This window comes from Oryctolagus cuniculus, chromosome 15 (assembly GCF_051225735.1).
Source record: "Oryctolagus cuniculus isolate XC-2025 breed Fujian yellow rabbit chromosome 15, ASM5122573v1, whole genome shotgun sequence".
NCBI classification, from domain to species: Eukaryota; Metazoa; Chordata; class Mammalia; order Lagomorpha; family Leporidae; genus Oryctolagus; species Oryctolagus cuniculus.
In genome coordinates this window covers 88267535-88291232 of record NC_142881.1, presented here as the reverse complement: position 1 = coordinate 88291232, position 23698 = coordinate 88267535, and the positions used below count along the sequence as shown (strand labels likewise).

The following is a 23698-nucleotide window of genomic DNA, read 5'->3' as shown; positions in this document are numbered from 1 at the left end:
GCCAGTGACTAACATATAGAATGTACAAAAAAGTTTCAGGGGCCAGTTCTGTGGACTAGTGGGTTAAGCTGCAGCACTGGCATCTCATAAGGCCGCTGGTTCAGGTCCTGGCTGCTCCACTTCTGATCCAGCTCTCAGCTAATGCATCTGGGAAAGCAGTAGAAGATGGTGCAAGTACAGATTGAATCAATCGCAGATGGAACATACCCTAACAAACTACTTCTGTATCGGAAACAACATGCACACACGTAGCACGCACCTTGTAGCTGGTATTAAAAGTCACATGGAGACAGCGTAAAGTAAGCGAGAGGATGTGCAAAGGTTAAATACAAGCACCACATGGACTACTGGGCGTCCTGGAACCAGTCTCTCTTGGATACTGAGGGACCGTGGTGCCCAACTCTCTAGACAAAGTGCATGTGTGCCTATGTTCCCTGGAAAGCAGGAAGAGGGGCCCCTTCCCCACCCTGCTAAGGACACGGGTCACCACTGGGAACCAGGAGAGGCCTCCCGGAACAGCTGACAGCACAGCTGAGCGATGGTCAGTAAGAGGAGCACCCCGTGGACCGCACACTCCTCTGCCTTCTTCTCCACTATCCAGCGGACCCCACTCCATCTCCCTGGGATGCTTTTCCAGCTCACGTGACCTGTCAATCCCAGCCAGAGGCAGAGAGGAGAAGAGTCCAGCCAGGGCTCGCCAGCGGGTGAAACCAAAACTGACAGTTGCAGCTCAATATCACAGCTTCTACGCCGTGCATCCAGAACCTCGGTCCCCAGCTAAGCCCCGTGGCCAACCGTTGAGTTAACTTCCAAGTGCTTCCTCCAGCACCCATCCCTGATCTCCGGGAGACCCATGCATCCTTCCTCCACACTGCCGTGGACAGCCCTGCAAAAGAACCTCTCAGGCTCCCTGATTTCCATACCAGGCTTGAGACCAATGACCGTGGGGATGTCCCTGGGCAGGCTGAGTCAGTGGGAACAGGCCTGGCAGGTGGCCCAGCTCATCCCTGCCAGGGGAGAAAGGGTGCTGCCCCAGGATCCTAAGCTTTGGGCTCTCGGGGTGCCCCAACAGCAACCGCAGCCTGGGTCCCAGTCACCCCTGAATACGCCCCATCTCTAAGGCTGGGCTCCATTCTGTCTCTCGCTAATTCCGTGTGCTATTTCCCATTTGGCCGTGATCCAATTGTTCTGGCCCTGTCCAGGCCTCTCTTTCCTCGAGGGGTGAAACCTGACTCCTTACCTCCTAGCTACTGACAGCCCAAGATGTCATCACTCACCTGACTTTGAGCTTTGCCAGTTCTCCAAGATCATGTGTCCAGGATGCAATGAGATAGAAAATCTTGTTGATTTTTCTACAAATAACCAGACCCACCAAAGTGGGGGCGGAGAATAAGGGATGAGGGAGGGAGGGAAGGAGGGAGGGGAGAGAGAGAAAGAGAGAGAGAGAGAGAGAGAGATTCTGCATCAGAGTTTGACAGAATATTCAGTTTGATTCTGTTCAGCACGAATGTCATATCTACACGTGCCTGGCACCTTCCGGGCTGTTGTGGCAGTGTGAGGATGAACCTGACACAGCCCACGCCTGCTGAAGTTAGCCACTCACTGGAAAAACATACATATAATCCCAGCTCTTTGTATCATAGATGATACGGCTGGATGATGCGATAAGAGAATACTTTGTGACCACTGAGAGTGGTGTACGGGTCTTCCCACAGGAGAGAAGGCAGTGAGGGCGGCAAGAAGAAAAGTAGCAACAACCAAAAACAGGGAGAAAGCAGTCACCCAACACTAAAAGGAACCCATCCAGTGGGGGCTGTGTGAGTAGCAGGTGCCTGCACCCACCCACTTGCAGCACTCCGACAAAGCACTTCTGATGGACTGCGTGGTGGCCTCAGAGATGCCCCAGGCCCCAGCAAAGAAGCCCCTCCCCACGCCTGGGGTGGAAACCTAGCACTGTGTGCCCGCTGGGAGGCAGGCAAGCGCCCAGGCGGTGTGGGACCAGGAGTAACCCCAAAAGCCAGCACAGGCTGGGAACCGAGTCTTCCCAGACCCCCCTGCTCAAACCAAGATGCGCCCCCTCCCCAGTCTCTCCTAGACCTGGGGGTGGGTGGCACAAACCCCAGTTGTAGAGATGATTTTTTTCCTGGCAACTCCGGAAGAAGTGGGGTTTAACGCTGAGTATAATCGATTTTCTAAAAACAAAGCTCTATGAATGGTGTGTGTGTGTGTAAGATAGAAACCATCCACAGCGAGGGGGATGTTGGGTAAATAACGGGGAAGGAAGTGGGGGTGGGGGGAAGCACGTGTGGACGGGGAGCTGCAGCGGGCACTCAGCAGAGGCCACAGGAATCGTTGCCTTTGGGTCCAAGGCAACACCGCCTTGGGTGTGGCCTGCTGCTGTCTCCTGGCGAACCCTGAACTCAGCACTGGCCATCTCTCCTCGCCGCTAGCCAGGAGGAACATTTGTACTGCAGGGCGGGGCTTAGCCATGGCGGAGACTGGACTCTGGAGGACTTGACTTCTGCCACTGTTGTACACCTGCAAAGGGGAGGGGTCGGAATCTGCACGCAGATGCCCTGTGGCTGAACCGAGGGAACGGCGGTGGCTCGGTGGAGCTGGAAGGGGCAGGGCTCCTCTTGTGCTTGGTAGAATGAATCCGCACAGCCCTAGGGCAGCAGACCCGCTGCGGGCCGCGGCCTGTGGCAGCTTCTGAGGGCAGCAGCGTTGGGAGTTCACGGCAAGGTGGAACCAAGGCAGAAAATGCAGCCAGTGCACTCCTCGTCCAGGGACCAAACCTGTTCAGCCTCAGAAAGGGGCTCAGCAGGCCGAGGAATCAGCGGTGCCTGGCTCCCTACTCCTCCTACAGCCCACTCCCACCTCGCACCCCCTCCAGCTCTCCGCTACTGCCATCTAGGGGCCATTACATAGCAACAGCCTATCAGGGAGCCTTCCCAGGCAGGACGCACGCACGGGACCAGAAACGTGGCTTTTGTCCCATGGATTGAGACCCTTCAACTGTCCCCCATCCGGGCCTGCAGCTGGCGACAACACCCCCTGGCCCCAGACCCCACCGCCAAGGGGTCTCCATCCATCATGATTGTCCAGTGGGTGGGAGAATGACGCACCTCTCCCAACGAGGGAGAACGAGGGAGGCTCCCACGGTGGGAAAGCAGCGAAAGTCTTCTTGTGGGAGACGTTAATGAAAAGCAGAGGAAAAGGGTGGGTGTTTGGCAGAGCGCTGAACTCTTGGGACACCTGCATCTCATACTGGCTTTGGGTCTCAGTCAGCTCCTGATCTCAGCTCCCTGATAACGCACACCCAGGGAGACAGCAGGTGATGTTCAAGTACTTGGGTCCCTGCCACCCACATGGAAGACTTGAAAGGAGTTCCAGGCTCCTGGCTTAAGCCTGTCCCGACCCAGGGCTGCTGTGGGCATTTGGAGAATAGATAGGAGATCTCTCTCTCTCTCTCTCTTTCAGTAACTACAATAATTTTTAAAGGAGAAGGGAGATGCTCTGCTAACATGGATGGGTCCAGTGTGAGAGCCAGGCCAGGCAGGAGTCCCCCAGTCAGGGCTGTGGCTGAGCTGGAGAAAGGAGCCTGCACTGCCTGCTTTGTGTTAGGTAGGACCAAAGCGCCTCCAGCAGGTCTCAATGAAAAGAAGCAAGCGGGCTTGCTGGCTTCTCGTCTCCTAGAAATTTCCAGAAATGGGCCTTTCAGATTCTCTGCAATTCCGACCTTTGTGTCCTGAGCTACCCATGCACCCATTACCCCAGAAAAGGAAGTCTAGATTCTGCTGCCATCGTTAAATGGCTGCAGTGGGCAGTTCGGAGTCGACAGGGAGGAGGGCGATGTTCAGAGAGCCTAGCTGATGGCTCGCGGCTGCAGGAAGCCTGGGGCTCCGGGGTGCTGCCACTGGGTCTCCTCAGGGCCCCAGAGGTGGGAGGGAGAGGCATGGAAACCAAGGGTCACCCAGTGTGGCCACAGACTCTCCAACAGGGCGTAGCAAAGGCATAGTCCGGCCTCTGCTAACTGACAGAAGGCACGTGAAAGTGCTCTCTCTCTCCCTCTCCCTCCCCCCTTCCCCATCCCCCTGGATGCTCACTGAGGCCCTCCCCCAGGGGCTCACTGAGGTGTGGAGAGGGGAGGGACAGCAGCTCCCCGGCTCACTCACAAGGACCTCAGGGCCGAGAGGCACCGAGTGGTAGGAGACCTCTCCCTGCGGCCCCCACCCAAGGGAAAATGCAGGTGAAGACTTGGGCAGTGGGATCCCAGCAGACGCCACCGCCCGGGGCAGGGAAATGACGCCTAGGCAGAGACGAGGGGCGGACACCATCCTCAATAAACCCTGGGTGACTGGAAGGCTCAGAGACCCACACAGAGCTCCCAGTGGAGGAAGTAAGGCACGCCCACAGTCCACCCCGACTGAACTCGGCACAATCGAGCTGCAAGCCAAGGCACGCCAGCGCCAGGTGAGCTCAGCAGAGGGAGAGGCTATTTCTTAGCAGGCCCCAGGAAGACTTCCTGGAGGAGGGGGCATGGGATACCGTCCCTGTAGGGTTAGAAGGGATGACACATGAGAAATGAGCAGGATGGGGAGGTGTAAGTCCAGCCGACTGCTCTGTGATAGATGCGAGAGACGATGGCATGGCCAGATCCGGAACGGGCAGGCTGCCCCCAGGAGGGGGAGGGGCTTCGTGTGTGCCTATCCTGTGTCCTCCAGCTGCCATGCTGGAGGTCAAGGTCAAGGTCAGCAGGGCTGGCTTCCTCCGAGGCCTCTCCTGGGCCAGCAGGTGGCCGTGTCTTCTTCACGGGGTCCTCCATCTGCATGTATGTGTGTGCTCTCTTCTTAAAAAGCTGGACGCCCTCATGCGCCCAGCTACTGGGAGTCAGGACTCCAGCCTGTGAGGTCTCTGCGTGGGCACACAGCCCATGCCAACACCCCCATGACACCCCCACCCGGTGGACTGGGGTGAATCCCAGGGTCCTGGCCAGGGTCTCTCTGGACGGTGCCCTTCAGCTCTGGGCACAGCAGCAAGGCTGTGGAGCACATCCCTGGGCTGGGGCTTGCGTCTCCTGAGCTGGGGTGGCCTGCACGGGCACGGGCAGAGGTCTGATCCCCATCCCACTCCTGGGGCCCCTGAGACGCAGATGCACACATGTGTGAACCACTGAGGTGTGTCACAAAACAGCTGCCAGGGGTCCAAGCATTATGTGCGCAGTCCCAGACAGGACACGATTCAGCCAAAGTAGAAATGGGGATTCTCTTTCTTTTGAGGACACCCCAAGTAAACTTCCCTTCAAGCCTCAAACACCAGAGATATACCCCTCCCCGCTAGTAAACCAATCACCAGGACCAAAAGGTGTACTTATAAGTAGTGATCTAGGGTCAGCCCTTGTGCCCGAGTCCTGGAGGGTGGCCAACATCTCCCACAGAAACACAGCTTCAGTCACAAGTCAGTGAACAAGACAGGAAGGTGCAAAGGGCCTGGGGTAGTGTCGCTCCCCCTCTTCGTGGAGGAACGACACAGGACCCTGCATTGTTCTTTCGTCTGCTCGGCCCTCCCCGGGTTTGCTGCTGGTTCTTCCCGGGTTGGCTACCGACCCTTCCACCTCCGTGGAAGGGCGGTTCCCCCTGCCACTTTCCCCACTTCCGCGGGGGAGCGGCACACCGCCGGCCGGCTCTCTCGGGGGCTGCTCAGGTGTTATTCAGATAGATGTTCCTGGTGCATGTTGTCTCTCTCCTCCTTTATAGTCCTCTTCCACCAATCCCAACTCTGCTACCCACACGCGGAGTATGCTGCTCTCCTCCAATCAGGAGCAGGTCCTACAGTTTATTGGTTGAACTGGAGGCAGCTGTGTAGAAGCTGTTGACTCCTCTCCCAGCGCCATATTGTGGGAGAGCAGATGCATAGAATAAGTCTTAATTCGAGTAACAGTCTAGTCCGAGTTGCTCCCCACAGGGTAGGATCTGCCCTGAGAGGTAGCGCCTGGTGCAGAAGGAAGCCTTCTGATTCTGTGAAATTATAGGTGTCTGTGGACCTGGGCAGGGGGCAGGGGTGCACCATTGAGGGTCACCAGGCCTCCCTGCAGGTCCTGGAACTGCACCTGCTTCCCTGCCAGCCTCATTCTGGGTGAGCCTGCAGCCCTCCACGGCCCCTGCCACTGCCCTGGCTCTGCCCCCTGTGAGAGCGACCCATCTCCCCAGAGACAGGCTGGGGTGGGGACAGGAGGGTCCACACAGCTCGCACACGTGGGCTCTGCCTCCCGATCTGTGCACCAAGTTCCTGGAGTGGGGAAGTCTCTGGTAGCAGCAGAAGGAGCTGCGGGGGAGGGGGGCTCCTTGGGAAGCCAGTGCCTCTCCCAGGCCCCGCCTAGCTGGGTCCCCTGGCCAGTCTGGTCTCTGACTGCCAAAGCCATCCTCATGGGGAGGAGCACAGGTGCCCTGACTAACCTGGGCACAAGAATTCCTAAGCCTACGCAGACAAACTGGGCCCTAGAAGGAAGTCCCCGGGCACCAAGCAGTTAGGGCTGGGGCAGAGGTGCCTGTCTGACAGTTGGACATGGCTGTCTTGGCTCCCTATTTGGGGTCTCTGAGAGAGTTCATCCCTGTGACGATGGGGGAGCCCCGCCTTATTCAAGGGTGCGCAGCAGCCTGGTGCTGCGGGCCGGATGGACCTAGGCCCCCGCCCTCCCCACCGTGCCCTCTGCCTCCCCAGGAATTTGCTGCTAGCTCAGAGCTGGGCACAGCTGGGCATGACGAGCAGGCGTCTTTCCAACAGCCCTACCCTGGCTTCAGCCTGCTGTCCAGCTCAAAGGGTCCATTCTTCATGGAATCTCTCTCTCCCCCTCTCCCTCACCCTCTCCTTCTCTCTCTCTCTCTCCCCCTCTCCCTCTCTCTCCCCCTCTCCCTCTCTCTCACCCTCTCCTTCTCTCTCTCTCTTTCCCCCCAATTTCTATTTATTTGCAAAGCAGAGATACAGAGACAGGCAGAGGTCTTCCATCCTCTGGTTCACTCCCCCAAGTGCCTGCAACAGCAAGGACTGGACCAGGTCAAAGCCAGACCTCAATCTTGCCTCCATGTGAAGGGCAGGACTTAAACACTTGAGCCATCACCTGCTGCCTCCCAGAGAACTGGAATGGCAAGCACTGGAGCCCAGGTCCTCCGCCGACCCGGGATGCAGGCACTCAGTCGGCATCATGACTGCTGAGCCAAATGTCACCCCTCATATCTTCCTAAAATCCTGGTTTTTGTCTCTAAAGCTCCATGCACGAAAACTGCCAGGCAGGGGTGGGAGTGGAGAGGGTGACCTGTTCTGGACATCTGCTGCATGGCTTTTGTCTTTCAGTCCCTGGTTTCTTGGAATCTTACGGCCCCTGCCCCAGCGATGTTCATGGAATGGGACTCAGTTCACAGAGAACAATGTCAAGTTCAGAAAAAAGGTGAAGTTTCAATGCCATGGTCGTTGACTCATCCATTCAAGCCCAGGGCTGGATCCTATCCCAATCGCCGTGCTCACCTGGAGACTGGAAGAATAAAAAGGTCTCTATCTATCATCTATCCATCTAACAATCAGCTCTCTCTCTCTCTGTCTCTCTGGTCCCTAAAAGCCAAAGCCGGAAGCCCAGAGCTCTTTCCCCAGGGAATGCCACTCCTTCCAGTGTGACTCCCACAAGAACAGCAAGATCTGCACAGCCCAGAATCTTCTCCGCAGGGATCAGGGGGCTTCCTGGTGGCCCCCTGCTTGGGAGAGAGCTTGGTGGCTTCACTCATAGCATCCTCGACAACCCCCGGCCCCCCAGGGAGCAGGGTCCCCAGCAGCCACCTGTCCCAGAAACCAGACCCCTGTGGGCCTGAGGGCACAGGAAACAGGAAAAGGCTGCCCAGCTCCCCACCCATGGGGTCACGCTCCCCCCCCTGGGGGGGGGCAGCTGCAGCAGGGAGGGATGGAGGGGCTGGAGGGCCCCCAGAGCCCCCGGGTTCTGCAGCTGTGGCTACAAAGGAGGCATTGAAACTGATTCAGGAGGAAACTCGAGGGGCAGGGAGAGGAGCCCAGAGGGAGGGTCTGCCGTCTCCCCAAGTGAGCTGCACGGAAGAAGCCCGTCCTTGGGGGAGGGGCCCCTGACCTTTCAGAGTGCCCTGCATGCCAGGGAGGGGGCAGGCCCTGGACTGCAGCCCCCCTCCCCACCCCAGGCTCGCGCCTGCATCTCGTTATCTGCTAGGCCCCCAGAGGCGTCAAACACTGAGCTGGTTTGCCAAGTCCCTGCCTTGCAGCTGTTGGCATCCGGCAGGGAAACCTGAGCTGCTGGCACCCCCTGGGGGGCGAGGGAGTGAGGCTGGGGCCTGGACCCCCACCTCCACCCTTGCTGGCCTCCTCTGTCCGAACCCCCCCACCCGCGGGTGGCGGCGGGGGTGGGGAGAATTCTGCTTCCCTGCTCCAAGCAAACAGTCGCTCAGCTCTCAAATCCCAGAGGTCGCGGTGTAGAATCCAGGTCCCGGTGTGGAATCCGCCGAGGTCACCTGTGCAAGGCGGGCTGGCTCCGCGGAGGAAGGGGGTGTGCAGCAGGTGCCCCCCCCCCGCCTCCCCTAGGTTCCCGGAGCACAGGTACCCCTATACAAACAGACATGGGACTGGGACCATGGGTGCAGTGCAAGGGAGGAGGGGGCGAGTAAGGCAGGGTCTGGAGCGGCGCAGGGGAGGGAGAGAAACCCCGGGCGGCACGGTGTGAACCCAGGCTGTGGCTCTGCAGGCCTCTCCACGGACAGGGAAGTGCGCGCTCCCCACCCCCCACACCCAGGGCCTCTGGGCTGGGCGGGGCTGCAAGTTGTGCAGCCAATTAGGCTGCTACTTGCTGATCTCCTTATCCAGCGCCAGCGGCCCCCAGCACGAGGGGACCCTCAGGGTCGCGGGGCGGATCCGTGGGGGCTGCTGCCACCTGGAGTCAGGAGTGGGAGCTGCAGGGTGCGGGATGGCACAGGATGAGGGAACCGGCGTGCACGCGCGCGCGCGCGCACACACACACACACACACCCCTCCCCCAGCCTCTCGAATGTCTAAAAGGGCAAGTGGTCCTAGTGTATTGAGTTTCACAAAGAATTCTCCATCTGCCGCCATTGGATTCCTTAAAACGACCCTGTGCATAGAAACAGAAAGCCGTGCGCGTGGCTGGCCCAGAGCTAACTCTGCAGCACTCTGGTCATGGGCCGGGTGTGTGAATTCTACAGGAGGCTTTTGAAAAGCCACCACAGACAGGCCGGTGCCGCAGCTCACTAGGCTAATCCTCCGCCTGTGGCGCCGGCACCCCAGGTTCTAGTCCCGGTTGGGGCACCGGATTCTGTCCCGCTTGCCCCTCTTCCAGGCCAGCTCTCTGCTGTGGCCCGGGAGTGCAGTGGAGGATGGCCCAGGTGCTTGGGCCCTGCACCCCATGGGAGACCAGGAGGAAGTACCTGGCTCCTGGCTTCGGATCGGCGCAGCGCGCCTGCTGTAGCAGTCACTTGGCGGGGTGAACCAATGGAAAAAGGAAGACCTTTCTCTCTGTCTCTCTCTCTCTCTCTCTCACTGTCTAACTCTGCCTGAAAAAAAAAAAAAAAGCCACCACAGGCAGGGTTTGAGGGTTTGAAACTCCACAAACCTCCAGCAGGCTCATCTTGGAGTTGACAATTCTGTGTGGCGGCACCTGATGCTGTAACTATCCAAATGGCCCTTGGCAGAAGCAATGCTCCTCACCCCTACTCTAACCTCTGTGTGTGGGAAGGCAATGGCAGATAGGAAGCTGTTCCTGGGTGTCAGGGCACTGGCCCTGCTCTTAGCACACGGCTTGCGTTCGCTCTAGAACTGAATTCACACTAGTTCCTCGAAACGGCTTGCTTGGAAAAGGAGTCTGGAGCATGGAGCCATTTTTATGTGTGTCATCAAGGTCTCAGGAGAGCAAACTTGGCTTTTTGAAATAAGCGGAGAGACCCTCCTACCTGGCTGTCGTGATGAGTGTGGACAGAGGGAGAGACGGAGGAGCCCTCCATGGCTAGGTCAGATGGAAGCTGTCACCAGGTGTTACAGGTGGAGTGCCCTGCTACAACCCATGTTGACATTTTTCAAAAACATTTATTTATTCGAAAGGCAGAGAGAGAAAGAAATCTTCCATCTGCTGGTTCATCCCCCACACGGTTGAAGCCAGGAGCCTAAAACTCCCTCTGGGTCTCCCACGTAAGTGCAGGGACCAAAGGACCCGGGCGTCTCCTGCTGCCTTCCAAGGCGCGTGAGCAGGAAGCAGAGCAGCAGGGACTTGAACTGTCACTCCCACACGGGATGCAGGAGTTGCAGGCTTCAGCTTAACCCCTCTGCGCCACAACTCCGGCCCCTCATGCTGAAATCGGATGGCCACTCTCCCAGGGGTGAGGGTTGGGACCCCTTTAAGAGGTGATTACCAATGGATGCCATTGCCATGGGAGTGGAGAGGGTGTCTCGGGGGGTGGGTACCTCTCCATCCTCTCCCTGGCGTGCTGCCTCCACCTGCTGGTGAGAACAGCAGATACAGCCCCCCCCCCCCCATAGAGTTCCCAGCCCCAGAGCCAGTTGCTAAATAAACTTCTGAGCAAAGCTGACCCCGGCTGTGGCCAGGACGGGCTGTGTTGTTGAGCAAACAAAGCCAGTCTACTCCAGAAGTGGCAGGCTTGCTAGCCTGGGAAGTCCCTTCGCCACACCCACCTCCATCTCCAGCGTAAGCCTTGGATTTTAAGAACCCCCCCCCCCCCCCACTGAGAGCATTGCTCAGCCTCCCAGGGTCCAGACACTCCTGCTCTGCTCTCCCTCCGCCCCGGGGAACACTTCCGTTTTTGCAGGGTCTTTTCCCGCTGCCTTGCACATTTCTTGGTGTTCTTGTCTCCCTTCCAGTGAACAGAACATTCTTTGAGGTCCTTTGGCTCTGATCCAGGCCTAGTGTGATGCTAGGTGGATGATTAATCCATCTTGGGAGAAGCTGAGACAGGCAGCTGAGTCAGACCCCAGCTCCCGCCAGCCTTGGGCAGAGACCACAAAGCCTGTTTGCCTGGGGCTGCCCTTGGCTTCTGTGGGCGTGCTGAGCGCTGGGCTCCCTGGCCACACACATGTGCCCATCACACACCACTGGCCTGGTGCTCCCCAGTCGCTGAGCCTTTCTGTCTTTGCCAAGCCGTGAACACTGTAGGAAGCTTGCAAGCATTCCCCAGCTGCAACCCCAAACCCAGAATGAGTGTGGTTTGGGAGTTGATGGAGCCCCTCCCCAAGCCCCAGGACTAAGTCCCCACTATCTTGGGGCTCCTAGAAGACCCTCAGCTCCTTTAACACAAACATTGACTCGAGAAATGATCATGCAATCCAAGCTTAAGCCTGCCCATAAGACTTTAGCCAGCCTGGGAGGCCTGTGCCCCAGAGTTAATTCAATCAAATGCAACAGGGCCTTGTTCCAGAGGCTGGAGCCACAGCAGCTGTCTGAGATACCACGGGGGGACGTCAGCTTGAGAGCAAGGCAGATCAGAGAGGAAAACAGCCAGGAGGGAAGCAGGTGACATCCCCCCCACAAAGCCACCCATCACCCTGGCTTCGCACCTCTGCTTGGTATCCCAAGCTGCTGACTTCCAAGGAGAAGCTAAGCCCACCACACAGGAGGAAGAGCCGTGGGCAGCCAAGCTGAGAGCTGAGGAGCAATCGGCCAAGGGCAGTGACTAAGAGAGGTGGCGTGGGAGGGGAGAAAGAGACGAGCCCCTCACACGCCTGGGCCTCTGCTGCCCCCTAGCGGTCTCTGGAGGCTTCACAGCCTCTGCTGCGGCAGCTCCCAGAGCTGCAGACATAGGAACTCGCTGAGTGGGTGTGGTCACCACACCTGCGACCCAGGGTGCAATCCCCCAGCTCTGCTCCTGACTCCAGCTCCTTGCAAATGCAGCAGTTATGGCTCAAGTCGTGGGGGCTCTCGTCGCCCCCATGCGAGACCTGGATGGAGTTTCTGGCTTCAGCCTGGCCCAGTCCCGGTCATTGAGGCCATTCGAGGAGTGAACCAAAAGATGAATGATCTGTCTCTTTCTGGATTTCCCTCTCTCTGTGTAATTCTGTTTTCAAATAAATAAATAAGTCCCTGGAGGGAGGGAGGGTGGGAGGGAGGGGTGGATTTAAAGCGCCGAGAGGAAGGCACCCTCACACTGAAATAACTGTGGGGAAAACGGCTCAATTGCGGAAATAATGGTTCTCAGAACACAGCCGGTGCCTGCAAGCCACCCAGGGAGCTTCCGGCCATCGCACAGAGGCTGCAAGAACCTTGACCCAGCTCAGCAGGCTCAGGAGCAGAGACAAAGCAGAGTCCATGGTGCAGGTGCCTGGGACCTGGACGAGGAGCAGAGACCAGTTCAGACATCTGCAAAGGAAGAGTCCCCGGGAAGCAGGCAGCCTGGAGTGCTCCGTGAGTGGGTATGAGGGCTTCCCCCACCCCACCCAAGCCCTGGGAAGAAGCGCCCACAGAGTGGGAGGAGGGGAGTTCAGCACCCACACGGGGGTGGACAAAGACCCTTCCTGACACTGGGGGACAGGTGCACCAACCACCTGGTGACAGGTCCACCAGGCAGAGCCTCACCTTGGGACTGTGGAATCATTCATTATTCCAAATGATTCGAACTACATCTTAAAGGCACAGAATGTACAAACCAGGAAAAAGCTAAAAAATGCATACAGGAAAACAAACTTGCCAATGACCACATAGGCAAAGAAGCAGGAAAATGAGGAGCGAATCCACTCAATTGTTGACTGTGGGAGCACAAAATTGGTGGGGTGTGGCTGCAGCAATACTTTAAGGAAAACTTACAGTCCTAAAATGAGTTACAAAGGAAGACATTTCAAATCTATGATTTCATTTTCCTTAAAAAGCTAGCACGAAGTACAAACTAAACCCAAAGGAAGCAATAGCAAAGCTCAGAGGATACATTGATGCAATAGAAAAATAAAATGAAATCAATTAAAGCATAAGCGGGACTTTTTGTGTGCTTAGAGAAGATCAGTAAAACTGATTGGACTCATCACAGGAAGCTCAAGTTCCTGATATCCGGAATGGGCACTGTGGAATCTCTACATTCTACAGAAGTTAAAAAATAAGAGAATGAGGGGCCGGCGCTGTAGCATAGCTGGTAAAGCCGCCTCCTGCAGTGCCGGCATCCCATATGGGAGCCAGTTCAAGTTCCAGCTGTTCTACTTCTGATCCAGCTCTCTGCTATGTACTCGGAAAGCAGTAGAAGATGGCCCAAGTCCTTGGGCCCCTGCACCCATGTGGGAGGCACAGAAGAAGCTCCTGGCTCCTGGCTTCTGACTAGCTCAGCTCCAGCCACTGCAGCCAATTGGGGAGTAATGCAGCAGATGGAAGACCTCTCTCTCTCTCTCTCTCTCTCTCTCTCTCTGCCTCTCCTCTCTCTGTGTAATTCTGACTTTCAAATAAATAAATAAATCTTTTAAAAAAATAAGAGAATGAGACTTGAGGAAAACATATAGCACAAATTAGATAAAACAGATGAATTCTTCAAAAAAAACTATCAACACTCAAGAGGAACCATAAACTGAAATAGCCTTCGATCTATTTATTTTACATTGATTGTGTACTCTGAAATCTTGCCACAGAGGCCAGCTATGGCATAGTAGGCTAAGCCTCCATCTAAGGCGCTGGCATCCCATATGGACACTGGTTCAAGTCTCATCTGCTCCTCTTCTGATACAGCTCTCTGCTATGGCCTGGGAAAGCAGTAGAAGATGGCCCAAGTCCTTGGGCCCCTGCACCCATGTGGGAGACCCAGAGGAAGCTCCTGGCTCCTGGCTTCAGATCAGCCTAGTTCCAGCCGTTGCAACTGTTTGGGGAGTGACCCAGTGTATGTAAGACATCTCTCTCTCTCTCTCTCTCTCTCTCTCTCTCTCTCTCTCTCTCCCAAATAAGTTTTTTAAAACAATCTTCCCATAAAGAAAACTCCAGGGAGCAGTGTTGTGCAGCAGATTAGGCCACCGCATGAGATGCTGACATCCCACATCAGAGAGCTGCTTGACTCCACCTGGCTGCTCTATTTCAGATCCAGCTCCCTGCTAGTGCACCTGGGGAAAGCAACGGAAGATGGTGCAAGGTGCTTGGGCCCCTGACACCCATATGGGAGACCTGGATGGAGTTCCAGGCTCCTGGCTTCAGCCTGGCCCATCCCCATCCAAACAGACATTTGGGGAGTGAACCGGCAGATGGAAGATTTCTTTCTCTGCTTCTCCCTGTCACTCTGCCTTTCAAATAAATAATATAAATCTGGGGAGGGAAGGGAAGGGGGGGGAAGGGAAGGGGAGGGGGTGGAAGGGGGGAAGGGAGGACAGGGAGGTGTAAGGACACCTACATCCTATTGCTTATGATATATTTTAGCATATTATTTGGTTGGCTTAGTTACCATTTAAACCTTTGCCTTCACATTAACACATACAAATCAGAGTGTTGTTTTCTTAACATTTACGGTTCTTAAGTTACAAATTACAGTGGCCTCGTAAAATGAGCTGGAAAACTTTTTTCTATTTATAGAACCACTTGTAAAGATTGCCAATGAAGCATCCCTCAAAAGTTTTGTTAAATGCATTTATGACCCGTCTAGGCTTGGAGCTTTGAGAAAGGGAAGGCTCTCAGTGTTGCTTTAACAGCCTTCAGAGTTGCTCATTGTCAGAACTCTCCTAAATTGTTCATGAATCAGGATTGGCCTCTGGTCCTCCTAAGCTCATCCAATGCATGCAGGGTTTCAAATGCACCATTTACATAATGTGAGTGCTCCAGTTACAGGAAGAGCCACCAATCTCTGCCTTCGAATAGCCTTCTTCTCTGTGGAAAACAAAACTGTGTTGTTTGATAATGTTCGTTGCTGTCCCTAGAGTTAGGCACACCTAATGTCTCCAGCAGACGGTCTGCCCTTCGTCCTCCCTGCATCGGTGTGGTTGTGATAGAAATTTCAAGAACCTGTGTCTTGCCTGGGTTCTCTGCACCAGGAGGTGTGGGTGGATCCTTCTCCCTGGGTGTTGCAAGTCACCAAAGGCTGATCCTGCCAGTTCCACCCTAATCCAACCACTCTCTTCCCAGTCAGTGCCCAGTGCGCTGCTCAGTCATGCTCAGGTAGCAGTTGCAATCGAATGCTACCAATAAACCCAGGATGAACATGTGGTATACCCTGCTTTTCAAAGTAAGCTGAAAGGATTGCAATCATCCACTGAGTGCCTACTACAAGCCCAGCATGAATTGGCACTTTGGAGACACTCCCATAAGCTTTACGAAAGCCACAAAAGCAAACAATCTCCATAGCACTCCTTCATAGATGAAGAAAATGCAGTTCACAGGGGCTAAGCGAGAGAAAGAGAGAGAGCTGCAGGGTGGGACTCACCTTCTCGTTTGCCAGTGCGTTCAATCGGTAAGCAGTGATCCCTGATAGGTGATTTTATAGGGCTCCTAGTTAATACCGCAAGTCCCGGATGGCTGTGGTGGTGTGTCACCTGGGCTGGCTCCCGCCTGTGGTAGGGGCTTGAGCTGAAGCTGATGGTGCCGCTGGGTTTGGGGCTGAGAAAGATGGTTCAGACCTGATTCTAGTGCTGCACCCAGGGTCCTCCGGGGAAGCAGGGCCAGTAGTAGCTAGGGTGCACAGACAGGGGAATGGGATTTAGGAGCTGGCTCGGGGAATTGTGGGGACTGGCAAGTTTGAAATCTGCAGGGCAGACCGGCACTCTAAATCCTGCCAAGAGTGGGTGTTTCGGCCTTGAGCTCCGTCTGCATGTAGAATTCTTCCCTTCTCCGGGGGGCGTCAGTTATTTCTCATAAGGCCTGATTGGAAGATGCCCTTCATGCTATGCAGGGGAAATCCACTTTGCTCTTGAAACCTAAAAAAAAAAAAAAAAAAAAAAAAAAAAAAAAAAAAAACTGGCCACCAGCACCCAGCCGCGTTTACATATAAAAGTCAGCATTGCCCCATCACAGACCAGGAAGACAGCCACAGCCGCCCACCCTGCTGTGGGTTCAATGGAAAAGATTTGGGGGAAAAAAAATCTGGGTTTTGGTCTCAGCAGGGGTCCTGGCATTGTCCCCATAGAAACCTGATAGATGTCAAAGGTCAAACATTAGCAGGTGCAGCACCCCCTGGAGGGGCTGTGGAGACTCAGGCTGCTGCCTGCCCACAAGCTTCTGAGGCGTGCTCTCTTGTGAAGCTGCTGGTCCCGCACTTCTGAGACCTCCTGCTGGGTGACTTCTTTGTGGCTTCTCCCCAGTGATGACAGGGAAACGTCATCCCAGGAAACACTGGCTTCTGCTCCACGCTCCCTATTCTCCATACACCGAAACCCTCTGGAATGTTCCCAGCATCTGCGTTTGCAATAAGAGTTTCTTTTTAACCTCCAGAAAAATACCCACCCAGCCGGGAGCCCTTCCTAGGATGATATGAAGAAGTCCTGGCGACAAGTATTTGGTGTGGTCCTTGGGACACCTGCGTCTCCTATCAGAATGCCGGGTCTGTGACTCGGCTCTGCTGCCTGTTCCAGCTTCCTGCTAATGAGAGGCAGCAGTGATGGCCCAAGTGCTTGAGCCCTGAAACCCACGTGGGAGACCCGGAACAAGCTCTGGCTCCTGGCCTCCTCCCGGCCCAGCCCTGGCTGTTGTGGCCATCTGGGGAGTGAATGAGCAGTAAGAGCTTGCCGCCCCCGCCCCCGCCTCCTCCTCCTCCTCCTCCTCCTTCTCTCTCTCTCTCTTTCTGTAACTCTGCCTTTAAAATAAATAAATAGATCTTTAAAATATATTTGAAAGGCAGTTACAGAGAAAGAGAAAGAGCAAGAGACAGAGACAGAGAGAGACAGACAGAAAGAGAGAGATCTTCCATTCACTGGTTCACTCCCCAGATGGCCACAATGGCCAGAGGTGTGCCAGGCAGAAGCCAGGAGCCAGGAGCTTTATCCAAGCTCTCCCACGTGGCTGGTAGGGACCCAAACACTTCTATCATCTTCTGTTGCTTTTTCTAGGCTATTAGCAGGGAGTTGGATTGGGAAGTGGAGCAGCCAGGACATGAACAGGCTCCCCTATGGGATGCTGGCAGCACACGCCACAACACCAGCCGCAAGAGTTGGGTTTTCTTTTTAAACTTCATCCCAGGACTTTGAGCTGGAATTCAGGACTCACGGCTCTCCGTGGTGTGAGGCGTGGAAGCGCCTCCTGCCTGCTCTCTGAATCCTCTCTAGGAAGTCACCACCAAGCACCTTCCAACTTGGACTCCCCCACGCACGGGGGGCTCACTACCTCACAGAGCCGAGCTCTCTCTCTCTCTCTGACAGCACTGGCTGTCTGGATGCAGGCTCTGTGTTGAACTGGATCAAAAGCTGTGATACCAGAGTAGAAAAAACATGAAGTCTGGAAAAAACCCAAAACCTTCCTTTTGCAATGAGGCCTGAGAGAGGGACGTGCCCACAATCAGGAGACCTGGCTTTGATCTGCAGCCTGGGGGAGTTGTGACTTGGCCCAGCTGCAGTGGCCCAAGTCCTGGTGCCCTTCCCTGCACTCCTGTCACGTCCAGGCAGGTCCGAGTGACGCGTTCCTGTGATGGTATATGATGGAAATTTTTACTTTAAATGTCATGTTAAAATACAATGAAGATACCTTAAAATTGGCTCTATGTGTATTTATGGATGTATATAACCATCCAGTGGTTCACTCTCTAGATAGCAGCTATTGGCTGGGGCTGGGCTGGGCCAGAAGCCAGGAGCTTCATCCAGGTCTCCCATGCAGGTACAGAGGTCCAAGGACTTGGGCCATCTTCCACTGCTTTCCCAGGCCATTAGCAGGGAGCTGGATTGGAAGTGGAGCAGCCAGGACTCAAACAGGCCCCAATATGGGATGCTGGCGGCACAGGCAGTGGCTTAACCCAATACACCACAGCACCAGCCCTGAGAAAAACCATCTCTTACAGAAATGCAAGAAGGCACCACAGTTGCTATACTCAGTAGGGACGCTTGCTTATCTGTTGTGAACATAGTATTCATGGAGTTCACGAGTCGTACATGCAGAAATCCAAAACCCTGCTGTTGAAGCTGTTTAGGATTTCAGAAAATGAACGAATAACTCAGAGGTCTCTCCGCGTTCAGCAAAACTGTTCCACCTCGAGTTAATCTGGAACTGAATGTGACATTGAGCCCTGCCAAGTGTTGGCTGGGTCCCCAGCAGGGAACGGTCTGCATTCCACCAAGAAAAGCGGCTTTGGGTGTGGGAGGAACCCGTGGCCTTGGTGCAGCACCGGCCAGGCAGGTGGGTGGGACGGTTCCTCCGAGTGGCCCATGCAGTGCAGGTGACAGAGCAGTCATGCGGTGTGTGTGGCCAAGGGCCTGCTCCTGCCTGAGGTATAGGCCAGACACAGAAAGACTGATACCACATGTTCTCCCTTCCGTGTGGGAGCTGAAGTTAAATTAATTAATTAATTAAATGGTGCTGGTGCTGTGGCATAGCTGGTAAAGCCACTGCCCATGGCGCCAGCATCCCATATGGGCACCAGTTTGAGTCCCGTCTACTCTACTTCCCATCCATCTCTCTGCTAATGTGCCTGGGAAAGCAGCCGAGGGTGGTCCAAGTGCTTGGGCCCCTGCACCCATGTGGGAGACCCAGAAGAAGCTATAGGCTCCTGGCTTTGGCCTAGCCCAGCCCTGGCTGTTTCAGCCATTTGGAGAGTGAGCTAGCAGACGAAAGACCTCTCGCTCGCTCGCTCTCGCTCTCACTCTGCCTCTGCCTCTCCTTCTCTGTAACTCTGACTTTCAAATAAATAAAGAAATCTTAACAACAAGATAACAAATGGTGCAAGGTTTCAGAAAAATAAAATAACATGAAATCTTACGCTGCCCTGAAACAATTTTTGGAGTTGCAATGAGTTTGCACCGTTGGAGTTGCAAATTCCTGTTGCTGGATCCCTGTGCTAGGACGGGACCTGGAGCTGAGGCAAGCAGGCCTAGGTAAAATTTGGTTGCACAGACTTAAATGAAGGGCAGCACATTCCAGCATGTCCTGTGCCCACCTCTCAGGAAACGGCCCTGGCCCCAGAATCGGAGTCGTCCAGGCTCAGCGCCCGCAGAGGAGGAAAAAACTGAGAGAGCCCCGGATGAAGGTGGCTCCGGTAGGGTGACCTGGAAGGGCGGACCTGGAGCGACGGGCCTTCTTGCCAAGGGCAGGTGACAAGATGACGTGGTTGCAAATTAGTTCGTGCAAGTTCCTTCTACAAATATTTACAGGGCACCTGCCATAAATCAAGCATTGTCTTAGTCTGAACCCGAGGTACAAAGGGATAAAGTGGTATTAAACACACTTCCTGTTTTCCAGGTGCTCGGAGAACAAGAAGGGGGACAGAGACACAAACAAACCTGCCCTGGCCCTGTGCTCCACTCCGTGTGAGCACTCAGAAGTGTCAGTGGCACTGACACCCACTAGCACAATGAGGGCAAGCACAGGGGTGCAGAAGATGGACAGCCACGCCTGTTGAGGTGGGAAGGTGAGAGACGGGGCGCAGGGTTTCTGAGTGCACTCCCAAGGGCCCTCGGGGTCTCCTGCGGGTCCAGGAGCCCTGCTGGAGGACTAAAGAGGTGGCCCAGGTGCAGGCCAGTTTGCATGCAAAGCTTGCACTGCAGCTGGGTGTCCCCCCCTACCACAACCCGAGGGTGCTAGATAGAAACCCATACTCCAGACGAAGGTCAAGGATTGCAAAGGAAAACTCCTCTGCCATGATCTGATCTGTGTCTGCCTTGAATCCCACTGGTTCCTCGGGCTTCTTGTGATGGGAACCACAGAATGACATCGGCCAGCATTTGTTGGCTGCCCGGAGCTGTCCGCAGTCCTCTGCGCTCCACTTTCCACGAATGTAAAGGATGTTCAGGTTCAAGTTTGAATACGGGGTGTGTGGTGCTTTGTGTTTCAACTCTTCCACGGACGGCGGTTCTCTCCAATCCCACGTTTCAACGCTGTCTCAGCCACAGAGAGTCGGACACCAGGCTATGCCCCCAGCACTCCCTGCTGTCTGGATTCAGATCTGCATGCAACTTTCCCAAGGGTGCAGGAGTCCAGTCTGCCCTCATGAGATGAGGGCGCTGTCTCTGCTCAGCAGATGCAGAGGCCTCCGGGGCCTCGTCCAACTCCTGAACAAGCACAGGCATCCCCCCAGAGCCTGGCTTCCCTAGAGGGTGGGGGCGGGGTGGGCAGGCCTCTCCTTCCCTCTACCTTCTCCCCCACTCATTAATCTCCCTGGCCTTTTCCTGCACTCCCAGAAGACAGTGTGCAGGCTCAGAGCAGCTTTTGTTTGGTTGGGTTTTGCTTTTGTCCCAAACATACTTTCTCAGGCAGGAAGAATCTTGTGCACCCCAGGTCCTTCTGGAAGGAAACCGTGCATGCAGAAGGGCCCAAGAGCCAGGAGATCCAAGACCCAGGCCACTGTCCCCTCCTGGACACTGAACAGAGCCTTTGGAGCCTGTGAGCATGATGGGAGGGGAGGAAATCAGGGGTCAGACAACCCAGGACCCTGCACAAGAGAGGCCCGTGTACCTGCAGAGCCCATAGCTGAGGCCTGGCTCTGGGCTGTGACTATGTCCCAGACATACTTAAGAGGAGACTGTAGCTGGAAGGACCTGGAAAACTTCAAGACGGGACCACCTCCCAGGAGCCCTGCAATTCTACTCTAGAAAACAGAGCAGGACAAGATCTTGGATGGGCAGGCTTGGTCCCCAGTGCCAGGACAAAATCCACATTCCAGCCCCATGCTTGCAGCCCCCAAGCTCAAGGCGCTGCATTCCACCCACCCCTTGTGAGACCAACTCCATCTTCAGATATGGACCGGGGTCAGCTCCGGAGGGCTTGGTTAAATTTTCAGCTGTTGGTAAGACTGAATGCCATCATGCAGAAATCATTCACAATGAAATTAGCAGCACGTAACAAACAGGGTACTCAAACCCAGTGATGTTCTGATTATTTCAATCCGTTTTCCTCTCTGCTCTTGAAATCATCTGACGGACAAATGCTGGCCACTGTGTGCTACTTTGCAGCTCTGCCTGCCGGCTCCACATCCCTGTAACAGCCTGCCAGTTGAACATTTGCCAGCCAAATACCCTTGCCCCAGACCCTGGCAGGGGCCGCAGGAAGGAGAGAGCTGCAGAATTCTTCCACTGGGGAGTGACGTGGCTCCTCCTCTGGGTTGCGGAATCCCCAGGCTGCTGTGCAGAGGCTGGACCAGCAGGAAGAGGTGCAGGGGGCAGGAGGCTGCCCACATCAGGGGATGAACAGGCAGCTCCGGGCACCAGCCCCAGGCTTAGGGGTGGCATGAAGAAGAAGCAGATGAGAGCAAAGCCAGTGATGAGGAGGAGCCCAGCAGGGTTCTACTGAACTGGGAAGGCCAAGGAAAACTAGAAGTGCAAGCAGGCCCTGGGGCTTCGAACCTGAGTACTGTAGGCTGCTGCTGTTAGCAGCCACTCCAGCACCAGGATGGAGAGGTGAGTTCCTCCAGGCTGCTTAGATGCGGAAGTGCTGGTGGTGCCCATGACCCCAGACACAGAGCAGGCTCCGAGAGGCTGGGGGACAGGGATGGGTGTCCTCAGCAGTTCCCACCTGGGTGTAGGAGCCCAAGGTGTCAGAGCTGCAGGAGACTGTGGTCCTCAGATCCTCTCATCTCCTTGTACCAGGGAGCTGCAGCAAACTTACAGGAAGCTAAGTGAAAAGATGGGTTGATTTGGGTGCAGACATTTTTTTTTAAATCCATGCATATGAGGGATCTTTTAAAAGTTCATGGAGGGAGGGCCGGCGCCGTGGCTCACTAGGCTAATCCTCTGCCTCGCGGCACCGGCACACCGGGTTCTAGTCCCGGTCAGGGCGCTGGATTCTGTCCCGGTTGCTCCTCTTCCAGGCCAGCTCTCTGCTGTGGCCAGGGAGTGCAGTGGAGGATGGCCCAAGTGCTTGGGCCCTGCACCCCATGGGAGACCAGGAGAAGCACCTGGCTCCTGCCTTCGGATCAGTGTGGTGCGCCAGCCGCAGCATGCCGGCTGCAGCAGCCATTGGAGGGTGAACCAACGGCAATGGAAGACCTTTCTCTCTTTCTCTCTCTCTCACTGTCCACTCTGCCTGTCAAAAAAAAAAAAAAGTTCATGGAGGGAGAGCCAGCACTGTGGCATAGCGGGTAAAGCTGCCCCTGCAGCGCCAGCATCCCATATGGGTGCCATTCTGAGTCCCAGCTGCTCCACTTCTGATCTAGCTTCCTGCTAATGCACCTGGGAAAGCAGTAGAAGGTGGCCCAAGTGCTTGGACCCCTTAACCCATGTGGGAGACCCAGAAGAAGCTCCTGGCTCCTGGCTTCAGCCTGGCCCAGCCCTGGTCATTGCAGCCATTTGGAGAATGAACCAGCAGATGGAAGAGCCTCATTCTCTCTCTCTCTCTCTTTCTCTCTCTCTCTCTCAAATAAATAAACATTTTTGTAAAAAGTTCATGGGAAATGCATGATATATAAACTGAACACAGATTTCAGTTTTTTCTTGCATCACAATAAGCATACCTTTTATTTCCATTTTTCCACAGACTTTTGGAAGCAACCTTGTACAAATGAGACCAACAAGGCCCAGGGGTTCGACTAGAGGTAAACCAGCACCTAACTTTGTCCCTTTTTTTCCCAGGCAGCCCCTGGCATCCTCAGAAACACAGAGCACAGATCAGGATCTGCTGGGAGCAGCAGTGACCTGTTCCACAAGGGGTATCTTGATTTGTAGCCAGCACTGACCAGACAGACTCACAGTGCTGGGGAGACAGGTGAGCAGCAAAGGTGAGAGCCACCCAGGGCTCGGCATTGTCGGGAGAGAGGCTTGGGTGGAGCAAGGACTCAGGTTGGGGTCCCTGGCTCTCAGCCACCAAGAAAGGGGCAAGCAAGCTTCCCTCCTTGGTCCAGGGCTGGGGTGGGGGGCAGAATATGCCTGGTCCACAAGGCATGATGTAAGAGAAGAGGGTGCCTCTGCCCAGGTACCCTACTGTCACTAATGGCAGCCTTCAGGGAGAGTCTGGTGGAAGACAAGGAGGAATTCTAGCCCCAAAATGAAATAGGGTGAATCCTGGGGCTTGCGTTGTGGTGCCAGCATACCATATGGGCACTGGTTCGAGTCCCGGATTCTCCGCTTCCAATCCAGCTCTCTGCTGTGGCCTGGGAAAGCAGTGGAAGATGGCCCAAGTCCTTAGGCCCGTGCACCTGCATGGGAAGACCCAGAGGAAGCTCCTGGCTCCTGGCTTTGGATCGGCACAGCTCCAGCCATTGCACCCAGTTGGAGAGTGAACCAGCAGATGGAAGACCTCTCTCTCTCTCTGCCTCTCCTTTTCTCTCTGTGTAACTCTGGCTTTCAGGTAAATAAATAAGTCTCTAAAAAATAGGGTGAATCCAGGGGTGGATGGCATTGCTCCAAGTGCAGCTGCTCTGAGGCTGCTTGCTCTGGTTTTGGGCATGAAGGTCGGGGCTCCCTCTACCCACCCAGCCAGGAGCCAGAGCCAGGAGGACAGGTGTTGTCCTGGGGCCAGCCTCAGATGAGTGAGGTCACTCAAGTCTCCACTCAGCATCATCATCTTGTGGGTACTGGGCGCTGGGACTCTGCCTTGAGAGAACACAGATCGTGGTGGGGAGAAAGCAAACACGGAGCAGCTGCACCAGTGAGA

The 23698-nt window shown here is 55.2% G+C and overlaps 1 long non-coding RNA gene across 1 annotated transcript; it reads left to right on the top strand.

Moving 5' to 3' along the window:
* Positions 1 to 14952: 14952 nt before the first annotated feature.
* Positions 14953 to 23415, top strand: LOC138845454 (uncharacterized). Its single transcript, XR_016221377.1, has 4 exons — positions 14953 to 15428; positions 19355 to 19523; positions 22678 to 22810; positions 23182 to 23415. It is a non-coding gene; the product is annotated as an uncharacterized LOC138845454 (long non-coding RNA).
* The last annotated feature ends 283 nt before the right edge of the window (positions 23416 to 23698 follow it).